A 12,871-nucleotide genomic window follows, 5' to 3' on the forward strand; every position below is an offset into this window, starting at 1 on the left:
AAAATAGTTGTGTAAACTTTTTTGCATATCAATTCTTTTGAAAAAATCATCAAATATTATTAAATTCTCATATAGAGGTTTCATGAATATATTGACACAGAAACTGGGATTCAAAAAGTCGAGTTTAAGTCGAGTTTATGCACCCAGATTTCAACCAGTTGGTGACCATGGAGTTCAAAAGTGGAGTTAAAGTCAAGTTTAAGTGGAGTTTTGAAATCCAAGTTTTCACCCTGACTTGGTAAAAGTGGGATTCAAAAAGTCGAGTTTACGTCGAGTTTTTCACCCAGATTTCACCCAGCTTGTGACTTGGTAAAAACTGGGATTAACCCAGTTGGTGACTGAATTTCACCCAGTTGGTGACTGGAGTTCAAAAGAGGAGTTAAAGTCGAGTTGAAGTGGAGTTTTGAAATCCAAGTTTTCACCCTGACTTGATAAAAACTGGGATTCAAAAATTCAAGTTTAAGTCGAGTTTTTCACCCAGATTTCATTCAGTTGGTGACTGGAATTCAAAAGTGAAGTTAAAGTCGAGTTTAAGTGGAGTTTTGAAGTGGAGTTTAATACAACTATTTATCATCTAGTTGTATCATCCAGTTGTGTTTCCTGAGTTGTGTTACCTGATATTTATTACATGATGGCGTGTCTAGCCAAACTTTTAAAAAGGTCTGATCTACAACATCAGGTTGCAATGACATTAGGAGTTTGTAGCAAGTAATCATGGTTATTTTGATTCGGATTGATGCCTAAAGCAAATGTAAAGTCAATATGTTAGCTTTTGCCTGTGGGAATCACTGTACGATGAAATCTGAATATAAATAGACTGCTGCTGGATATAATTACATTTTACTTCTCAATAGATGAAAAAAGATCGATTTAATAAAATCTTCTAAAACTTTGATAGAACATTATCAAAATTTGATAGAACATTATAAAAATTGATAGAAACTTATTAAACCTTAATAGAAACTTATAAAACTTAGAGAAAAGCTTATAACTTTTTACAGTCCAAATTCAAAACACATATCTTCTATCTATATAAAATTGTAATCTCTGTTTCACACTAAACTAAGCCGGCAAAAGGTAGGGTACGATCCGGTTCAAATTCGATTTGACTCTAGTCCACTGTGGCTTGTTTGTCCGATCATAACTCAGGAACCCCTACACTGATTTGCTTCAAATTTTGATTGGGGAACTCAGGAGAACCACGGGAATGTTCTTAGACTGAATTGAGTGGATCGACTTTTATAACGAGAATTTAGTTTCCCTTTAAAATCGACCAATTGCGGGTAATCGGCGGGATTCTCAAGCTTGTATCTAAACAAAATAATATTTAAAAAGGTTGGATCCGTGTTGGATTTGGCTGGAAAAAAAAACCCGAGGGCGAGAACACATTCAAGGAAAGTAATTACTGAGTAAAGTCTAGTCTATTCTAAAAGAATAATGAGCTATATTGCGTAGTGTTACAAGTTTACATTTTCTTTTTCTCTTTTTCTCAACATTCATATTTATAGAGCAGGTATAGCAGGGAATTAGATTTTCTTCAAACAATTCTATACATATACACAGATACAACTAATTAAGTACTCACGCGGGCTCACTGTGATTTAAAATATGCAGATTGTGACGAGGATATTGCCTTATACTCCACGCACTTTGTAGCTTTAAATTACTTATTAACTATCAAAAAAGTATGATTGTGTTATTAAGTCCAAGCAAATGGTAAAGTCTTGATGACGCTTCAAAGCTGGCCCTGTTCTTTTGTATAACGTTCAAAACTGTTCAGATCAATGTACTCAAGGGTAGAAATTTTTGTGAGATATGGCATTAATCACAACACTCGATAGACACAAGATGAAACTTTCAATTCTAAGAGTAATCCAAATAATCAGCTGACATTTGAGGTTAAATCAACGAGGTTATAGTAAATAGAGTGACGCTTATCCTTTACTAATTGTACAGGCCATGTACTTTACTTCCAAAGGTCTATCTGTATATTACAGTACTCGGGGGTGATTTCTGAAAATATTTAAATGGAGAATTTGTTTTCCATGTAACTATTAAAATCCACTACTCCTTTATCGTGCTCAGGATTCCATTTTCACAAGAAGACGTACATTTACATCCTTTTAAAGAGCAATATTTCATCGTTAATAAACTGTTCTAAGAAAACTGAGTAAAATTTAGGATACAAAACCTCCCCAAACACTTGTACTCCGAAAGCGTACTGCATATTTAATATTTGTACTGTATGAATAGGCCATTAATCTCTTAACATCCTTTATCAGTAAATGTAATCTATCCCAAGTGTACACGAGGCCAATACACACGGATTGGGTTAAATCTATGCACAAGGATATGATATTATCAAGATCGTGTACTCTTGAAGGTCTCCATGAGTAAATGTTGTGTTAAATGTACATATCTATATTGTACATGGTATTATTAAGATCATGTACTCTTGAAGGTCTCCATGAGTATATGTTGTGTTAAATGTACATATCTATATTGTACATGGTAGTATCAAGATCATGTACTCTTAAAGGTCTCCATGAGTATATTTGGTGTTAAATGTACATATCTATATTGTACATGGTAGTATCATGATCATGTACTCTTAAAGGTCTACATGAGTATATGTTGTGTTAAATGTACATATATATTGTACATGGTATTATCAAGATCATGTACTCTTGAAGGTCTCCATGAGTATATGTTGTGTTAAATGTACATATCTATATTGTACATGGAAGTATCAAGATCATGTACTCTTGAAGGTGTCCAAGAGTATATTTTGTGTTAAGTGTACATATCTATATTGTACATGGTAGTATCAAGATCATGTACTCTTGAAGGTCTCCATGAGTAAATGTTGTGTTAAATGTACATATCTATATTGTACATGGTATTATTAAGATCATGTACTCTTGAAGGTCTCCATGAGTATATGTTGTGTTAAATGTACATATATATTGTACATGGTAGTATCAAGATCATGTACTCTTAAAGGTCTACATGAGTATATTTTGTGTTAAATGTACATATCTATATTGTACATGGTAGTTATCAAGATCATGTACTCTTGAAGGTCTACATGAGTATATTTTGTGTTAAATGTACATACCTATATTGTACATGGTATTATCAAGATCATGTACTCTTAAAGGTCTCCATGAGTATAGTTGGTGTTAAATGTACATATCTATATTGTACATGGTATTATCAAGATCATGTACTCTTGAAGGTCTCCATAAGTATATTTTGTGTTAAATGTACACATCTATATTGTACATGGTAGTATGAAGATCATGTACTCTTGAAGGTCTCCATAAGTATATTTTGTGTTAAATGTACATATCTATATTGTACATTGAAGTTATCAAGATCATGTACTCTTGAAGGTCTCCACGAGTATATTTTGTGTTAAATGTACTGAAACACTGCAGACATTGTCTAGTTTAATATATTCCAACAGATAAAGAGAAAACAGATAAAATTTCACCAAGAAAACTTTACGTTAAAACTTTGCTAATCGACTAAAGAAATCCCCGCATCAAACCCTTGAAAGATCACAAATACTCTCTTAAACATTAGGTATCCAGTATTAACGTATAGTTTATAAGGTGTCCAAAAAATAAGGAAATCATTTTTTTTCCCTAGCACTCTCATTTTCGACACTGTTACCGTGAAATTTGGTAACTTTAAATGAAGAGTTATTTAATGGATTTTTTGTCAAAAAAAAATTATTTTTTTTATTTGTAGGGTAGGGTACAGGGCGGGAAAAAGTCCGGTCTGTGAGCAAAAAATCTAAAATAGGCCATAACTTAATTGTGACTAAAGCTACAGATCTAAAAAAACTTTATTTTTGAAAACCCCTTAAGAAATGCACTAGAAACTTGTGTCAAACTTGGATATTTGTTTAAAATAAAAAAAATCATTTTTTTTGACCCTTTTTTTTGCATTCTTTTCAACCTTCCATAAGTTCTCAGTCTAATCGAATCGGTTGTTGATATGTGTTCTCGAATATGACATAAATATCAACTGTCATTTACTACCCACACGTTTATTGGGACACACTGTATAAATAGATATATAACTATCCGCACTCTAACACAAACAAAGACAAAAAGTTCTAGAAGTTTACAGAAATAACACCCTTGGAATGGTTTCAATCATTTCATTAAAGGGAGTGTTCGCGAAAAATAAATGGGTGGTCAGTCACGTAAAATTAACTACAATGAGGAATATCCTGAGCTTAAAACTTTAGAATTAGATACCCTTGACACCGCTTAATCTGAATCGGAAGTTGTTGAAACTTTTGATTTCTGCTTAAAACGCTCTTTTCCCCAACTTTGTATCTATTGTTATCAGAGTTGTTTAAAATATGTCGAAAATAGTATGAAAAATTGTTCCTAATAAAACTTCTATAAAACTTGTGAAATCGGTTTCCAAAATGATTAGGACTTATCGACTGTTTAGCAGGACCCCTGATTTACCATGAATGCTAAATCCAAATGAAAAGTCGGATTCAATTATTTTCAAACTGTTTTTTGTCTACCAAAACTTTTAGCTGCATAAAAAATTTTCCAAATGGCATTCTTTTAAAGGGACAGACCGGCTATGTAAGGTACTTGAACTGAGTATGCAGTGTTGTGAAAAAATTCTTTAGAATTCATTTGAGACATATTAAATTTTTAAAGAGCTTTAAATCCTGAGTTTGAGCGCAAAGTCGACGTTCAAAATCGTACTTTTGTGTGGATACGTTTTCAGATTTTTTTTTAATTATTAAATAACGACGACAAAAAATGCATACAAAATTCTACAGTAAACTAATTAGTTGTTTAGGAACAGGTTGATAAAATAAAAATTAATCTTATCATCGAAAATAAGTAATCTTGTTCACGTATTATGTTTCTATTTTCTCATTATAATAGTTTCTCATTATTCACAAAGATATTCTGCAGATTTTCTGGAACTATTATTGAAAAGACGACATTTGAAAAATTTGAAGAAATCTTCGAATAAATTCAAAGAAAATGAGAAATTCAATATAATGATGAAAATGAAACAATTGATTATAGCATTGAATTATTGACTTTCTTTTGAGAAATATATTCCTTACAATCTAATTAGATTACTGCATAATTTTTAATTTTATTTTTTTCATTGTGCTGAAACTCAGGATTTACAGATCTTTAAAAAGTTTTATATGTCTCAAATGAATCCTACAGAATTTGTCCACAACACTGCATACTCAGTGCAACGACCTTACATAGCCGGTCACTCCCTTTAAAGGTAGAAAATGACGACATCCTCTACCTCATTAATCAGATAAAGGTTAAAAGTAACACGACAATCATTAGGGTCAATTAAAAACTTGTTGACAGTCCCTTGATATATACTCTGTATGTGTATAGTTGACGCCCCTGGAGAAATAAAGAAAAAGTTTGATGAAGTTTAATTAGTTCTGATATTGAGATATCCTTGTTGTAAAACAACACATGAATGGTTAATGAACAAACATGCTTCTATAATATCATAGATTTAGATACAGGGTGTCCCGCGAAACATGACAGTTGGTGAATAGTTTAAAATGTCTTCTTACATAATTAGTTAAGCTGTTTGATATTAAAGAGAATGATGAAAAATATTGCATGCCAATTATAATATTGTAAAATTGATTTCAAAGTAAAATATATTTGAGAAAAAGATGTTTTTAACGAAATGACATGCAAGGAACAATGATTTCGTTTGTATTTTGACTACAGTGAAAAATGATTTCGTTCATATTTGAATAAAATGAACAAGATATCGTTCATATTTAAATACAATGCACAATGATTTCGTTCATAATTAAATTTAATGAACAATGATTTCGCTCATATTTGAATACAATGAACTATTTCGATGAACAGTGAATTTTAAAGAAAATTCCCCTGAATTGATCGCTCTTGAATACTTGAATATTGAGGAAATTAGAAAATAAAACCATTTTTCACAAACCATTAACCACAAACCATATTCATCCATATTCATCCATATTAATCCATATTCATCCATATTCATCCATATTCATCCATATTCATCCATATTCATCCATATTCACCCATATTCATCCATATTCATCCATATTCATCCATATTCATCCATATTCATCCATATTCATCCATATTCATCCATATTACAGCCATATTCTTCCAAATTTTCCATATTCATCCATATTCATCCATTTTCATCCATATTCATCCATATTCATCCATATTCATCCATATTCATCCATATTCATCCATATTCATCCATATTCATCCATATTCATCCATATTCATGCATATTCATCCAAATTCATCCATATTCATCCATATTCATCAGTATTCATCCATACTCATCCATATTCATCCAAATTCATAAAAATTCATCCATATTCAACCATATTCAACCATATTCAACCATATTCATCCATATTCATCCATAATCCATATGCATTCAGATTCATACATTTTCATCCATATTCATCAATATTCGTTCATATTCATCCGTATTCATCCATATTCATCCTTATCCTGCTTTTCAGTTCTACTCATCGTTATTCATCCTTATCGTTCTCTTCAGCTTTACTCATCCTTATTCATCAATATTCAGTCGTATTCGTCAATATTCATCCATAATAATCCATAATCTTCTCAATCGTCTGAATTCTTCAATAGAAATAATAATTATCACCCCCACCTGCCCCCCCCCCTCCCCCCGAAAATCAATTTGTTAAATTGTATATGATTGTATGGAGTTATAATAAGTAAATACTTCTCGGGTTCAGGCACTAGGTCTGAAGTTAGGCCCTGGCTTGAAATTGGTTTGAATTGTGTTGTTCCTGTTCAAGTTCTGCTCGGTTATACCTACCATAGTTCTAATAGTATTTGATAATAATATGATTTGATATTTGAATACTGATTACATTGGACTAATATATCAAAGTTGATTTATGTATTTGTATAATATAGGGATGTCATATATTCTTACTAAAGGGAATGGGCGCGAAAATATGCATAAATAGATTAAAGATTAAGCATTATTCATTTACAATTACTATCACTAGTATTACTAAAGACTACACCAACGAGGTTATTGTTTATAGAGTGATAACGTACCCTAATCCTTTACTGATTGTATGAGCGGGGAAGGAAGGTGGCCATAAGCCATAACGCTTTTCCCTTCCGTGCTACATATTGGCTTTTTTTGTCTTCTGGCAGTTACGTTTTTAAAAATATATTAAGTGCACTGAAATTGTGATTTTCAAAAATCGGGCGACATCATGCAAAATATAAATATGAAGAACTTTATATTCAAGTTTGAAATAATGACGATTTTTGAAACATTATTGTGGTATCTGGGAACCACAAAAACGTGCAATAAACTGGTATCTAAAATCTACACTTAATGAGATTTATACAAGTACTTAAACCTGTTTATATCTATCATTTGTGTAACCTGTTGACATTGCAGATCGGGTTAGTCCTATTCCGCGGGCCTAACTCCTCATGCGCTGTCATATATTTGTAACCTGGCATTACAATACTTCAGCTATCTCCATATATCGAGATAGCCTTATATGTTCAAATGCACGTACATAAATAACACCCTAATAATAAAGTCATTCACATGTATAAGTATATTTATTGTTACATTTAATCTTACATCTGTAAATGCAAACATATATATCATATACATAATAATAATAGTTAGACATAAGCTTTAGATCCCTTGGTATGGTTAAGGTCTCCTAGCTCTGTGTCTGATCGCTAGATCAGTCAGGACATCGAGTCTAGCGTGTAGAACAGCTATGACTTGTAATCCTTCGATTACCTTAATATCTGAATCTTTGCAGGTACCGTGATCAACTCGTTCCTGCATGATCTGGAGCATGTTCCATATCTGGTTATCTAATCTGTCCTTCAACCCTTTCCTGGTCGGGTTGGGGAACATCCAATACTCCTGCTCGATAGCTTTCCCTGTATCCCATATGTTGATATCAGGGACCGCAAGTGGTTGACGGGGATTGCTGCTTCCTTGCATGGTGGAGTTGAATGCTTGTATCTTCTCCACTATCTCGCCTAGGAAGTCATACATGTCCACCATGTCCTCTCGCTCTACTTCAGCTCTACTCATAGGAACCTCTCCACCTGCTTCCTCATCATCTGAAGCAGGAACTGTGGTTACTGGATCATTCCCACTTATAGAGGGAGCTGAGTCTGCTTGATCTACTCCTTCTTCATCCGGTTCTAGTCTACCAACATAGGCCGGGTTCCGTACTAGAATAGGAACTCAGTTCATCTTCTTCTATCTCGTTCGAAAGGGTTCTCTCTGTATGCTGTGTGTGCACTATATGTAGCACAGGTCCCAGGACGGCTATGTGCAGTGTGACTTGTGTCTACTCTGCAGCGGTCCGGGATGTACTGACCCATCTGGCTTCCTGTTGGATTCAAGGGACTGTTCACTCATATATCAAACAATCTGGAATACAACATTATGAACATTAAAATGATGAAGCATTACTTAGTTCAAAATGTACCATGCGACTGAAGGGTTTTTCCGATGCTCTAGCACCCACATACGTAAAGGGATCAGGCTGGCAAGCACATTTTCGGACTACTCTTAAAGTTCAAAGGGCACCTAAAACCGAAAATTTGCACTTTTTAACAAGAAAATTTCAAAATTGAATTTTTTTGAGGAAATCAGTAACACTTTTTTGATTTTTCTCCTTTTTTTTATTCTTTAGACTATCCAAAACAATATGTCTCGGTGCCCCTATGCGTACAGTACAGTACAGTACAGTACAGTAAAGTACAGTACAGTACAGTACAGTACAGTACAGTACAGTACAGTATAGTACAGTACAGTACAGTACAGTACAGTACATTACAGTACAGTACAGTACAGTACAGTACAGTACAGTACAGTACAGAATACAGTACTGTACAGTACAGTACAGTACAGTACAGTACAGTACAGTACAGTACAGTACAGAATACAGTATAGTACAATACAGTAGAGTACAGAAAAGTTGCAAAGAGGAAATCAATTCATTTAAAGTTGTTAAATTACCCTTGACCAAGCTGCAGAAGTTTATACAGAGTTTACTCTACATCCAGAAAAATAACATTGAACTAAAGTTCATTTAATTTTAGTTTCCAATTCATTTACTAGTTTTTTAAACAATTCAATTTCTGAATATAGATAAGAAAATTAGTTTCGAAATCCGACCCAAACCATCAAAATACAAATATACAATATTTCGTTGTTCACGTTAAGAGTAAAGTCGTTTTATGATTTCACGTGAAATAAGCAATTGAAGACGACTTGCACCTAGAGATGGATTTCGTTTATTGAAAACGAAAAGTAGAATAATATTGTGTAGCATTGTATGCTAAAATTAAAATAGGTAAACTTTTTTCCCAGTTATGTTCCCCAGTTGCTTTCAAATTTTAAAGAATAATTGGTCTATTAACATACTTAGCTATAACTAGTCTAAGTGTTATTGGTCAAAACATACTGAGCTATAACTAGTTTTAAGTGTTATTGGTCTATTAACATACTGAGCTACAACTAGTTTTAAGTGTTATTGGTCTAAACATACTGAGCTATAACTAGTTTAAAATATTAATGATCTAAACATTCTCAGCAATAACTAGTTTAAAGTATTAATGGTCTACACATACTCAGCTATAACTAGTTTAAATTGTTATTGGTCTAAACATACTGAGCTATAACTAGTTTAAATTGTTATTGGTCTAAACATACTGAGCTATAACTAGTTTATAGTGTTAATGGTCTAAACATACTCAGCTATAACTAGTTTAAATTGTTATTGGTCTAAACATACTGAGCTATAACTAGTTTAAAGTGTTATTGGTCTAAACATACTGAGCTATAACTAGTTTAAAATATTAATAATCTAAACATTCTCAGCAATAACTAGTTTAAAGTATTAATGGTCAAAAAATACTCAGCTATACCTTGTTTAAAGTGTTATCGGTCTACACATACTCAGCTATAACTAGTTTAAAGTGGCAATGGCCTAAACATACTCAACTATAAACTAGTTTAAAGTGTTTATCTTCTAAACATGCTCAGCTATAACTAGTTTAAAGTGTTAATGGTCTATAAATACTCAGCTATAACTAGTTTAAAGTGTTAGTGGTCTAAACATACTCAGCTATAACTAGTTTGAAGTGTTAATCGTCTAAACATGCTCAGCTATAACTAGTTTAAAGTGTTATCGGCTGTTTAAAACTCTGTAATTAAAAGATCTTCCAGTGGAAAGAAGTTGTATCACTTTCAATACAATCTGATTTATCTAATAGTATTGAATGAATAATATTTAGATTAAGTTATGTTGAAGTATAGATTCCAAATCAATTCAAACTCCATCAAAGGCGGCAGGATTATAAGGTGCAAAGGAATAGAATCTAACTTTCATTATACAAGAGTTAGGTTTATGTAGGGCTGGGCACGTTTTAGACATTTTTCTATCCATTTCAAATGCGTACTACAGATCTAGGTATTTTATATCTGTTCAATTTTAGCCAATAAGAACGTTCTAAAGTCCGAACTGTAGCATTGGAAATCTCGGTATCAAGAACTGATCTTTATGTTATGCAGATCCCACTTCGCCAATATCGTTTTTTTAATAGATAATACATTCCAGAGAATGCATAGACACAGAATTTCTTCTGGATACATTTACGACTCCATCTTTAATTCCAAGTGTGTCTCGGACATAGTTTTTCAGCTATCAACGAATGCTCACCACTAAAATTTCAGTAAAAGTTAATATTTCCATTTACTGTTTAGTATACCGATATAAGGATTTATCTCTAATTGGATGATGAGATAGATAGAAAGCAATATCTATTGATTCAGAATAGACACCAAACACATGACTCAACCCTGATTGGATCAGGCGCTAATGGAATCACACTCTCCATCATTCACGAAAACCAAATTGCTAAACTATTATAATTTTCAACATTTATTACTGAAATATCACTTTCATTTTTTACCATTTAACTTGTACCCACTAATAACTTTTGTAGGTTTAAATCCCTAGCTAATGACCATCCTTAAGTTTGTTAAGTTAGTACAGAGCGTCCCATATCATATTGGATTATCTCCAAGTTTTATTAACGCTGAAATACGCCCATAATACTCGAAAAACCTAGTATTTTCTGCATTCAATTTTTAAAAAAATAGAGCCATATTGATCTGAATTGATGTGGGACACCCTGTAGTTTGCTCGTTTCCAATGAAAAATAAACATACTTTGACTTAATCATTAATATAGCATTTGGTTTTCCTTAGGGTGTTTTGAATTCGTTCTTCTCAAACAAATAAGGTGAAGAAAACCAACAAACTACATTTCCAAAATAAATTTTAAAAATGAAATAAAACACAGAACAAAATTTATAAAACAAACAAAAAATGATTTTTTCAGTTACATACATATTCAAAACATGGAGGTCAGAACAAATTTGCATTTTGTGATTCTGTGTCTATACATTCTTTGGAATGTATAATCTATCCAAAGAGAATTTAAAGTGCTCACATTGGATATCGAGATCAAGAGTTTAAGATTAACGATACTCCGTACAATGGACATTACTGATTATGATGCCATATGAGACGATTTGAAGATGCTCGGACCGGTTTCATTACCCGCAAACTGTCCTCCTAAGTACACTGCCCCAGAAATTGTGACGTCATTTAAGGATTTAAACTTTCCAATGCTTTGGAGACGACATTTACTGTATATTGGAGCGCATCGAGAGTAAGCAACCTTAATAAACAACCTTGGTCTAAAATATTCTCTCTGTTGCCCGTAATGCCCCTGTTTGCATCCTGTAAAACCTGCTCTACACCAAGGTTATAATGCAAGGAAAGTTAATTTCAGTTGCGTATACTCTGCGTACATTTTGAAACCAGTTCTATCTAGGCGGAATTTGTAAACAAGAGATGCATCAGTGTTCGTTTTTATCCGAGGAGGTTAAAAGTATTACATTTTGATAATTTTGAAAATTCACATAATAGTTTCCTATCACCAGAATATTTCATTGATTATTTATGTGAAAGATGGATCCCATGTCAGGCTTCGACGTCTGTCTTGTGTTTACAACCTTGCATTATAACCTTGCTCTACACTGCCCCAAGACTGGTACTTATAGGGACTGTATCAGGGAATAGGAATAAAGGGAAGGACAATGGCTCTGGTCTGGCATGAGAAAGCCATTCGCACTGATTTGCAGACTCTTTTGGTACAGACACACAACATGACTTCAGTCAAGGAAATTGCAGAAAATGTTGACAATTATAATTAAGCTTGAATAACGAATATATTTATTGTAACTTTAATCAAATTATAGTCTTTGCATAAAAATTTGGCTTACAGTGAATTGACTTAAATATATAAATGATATACTACATGTATATTAAACTTATTTTTTAAGTAAACAATTAACAATAAACAGATGTTCTCCCCTTGACTGAACAAATGCCGATTTTCTTATTTCCTGTATATACCAAAAGTACACGGCTTCGGTTCGTTATCACTTTTCGTTCGTTATCACACTCTTTTGGTACAGACACACATACTTGACATTTCCGCCTCTGGACTATAAGCGTAATTTGTAGTGACCCTCCATGCAAAAGTGACAATGCCCGAATTATAACGGTAACCTTGATATCTTAATATGTGCAAAGAAATGGAAGATACCGTCGTTTTTGTTGACTAGAAAAGTGTAATTATTTCTGGAAGTTTCTTCATACAGCTTTTTATATGACAAGAAATATGCAAGTAACATTCGCAGAGAAACCTAAAATAAAAATA

The sequence above is a fragment of the Eurytemora carolleeae genome, unplaced genomic scaffold, assembly GCF_000591075.1.
Source record: "Eurytemora carolleeae unplaced genomic scaffold, Eaff_2.0 scaffold295, whole genome shotgun sequence".
NCBI lineage: Eukaryota > Metazoa > Arthropoda > Copepoda > Calanoida > Temoridae > Eurytemora > Eurytemora carolleeae.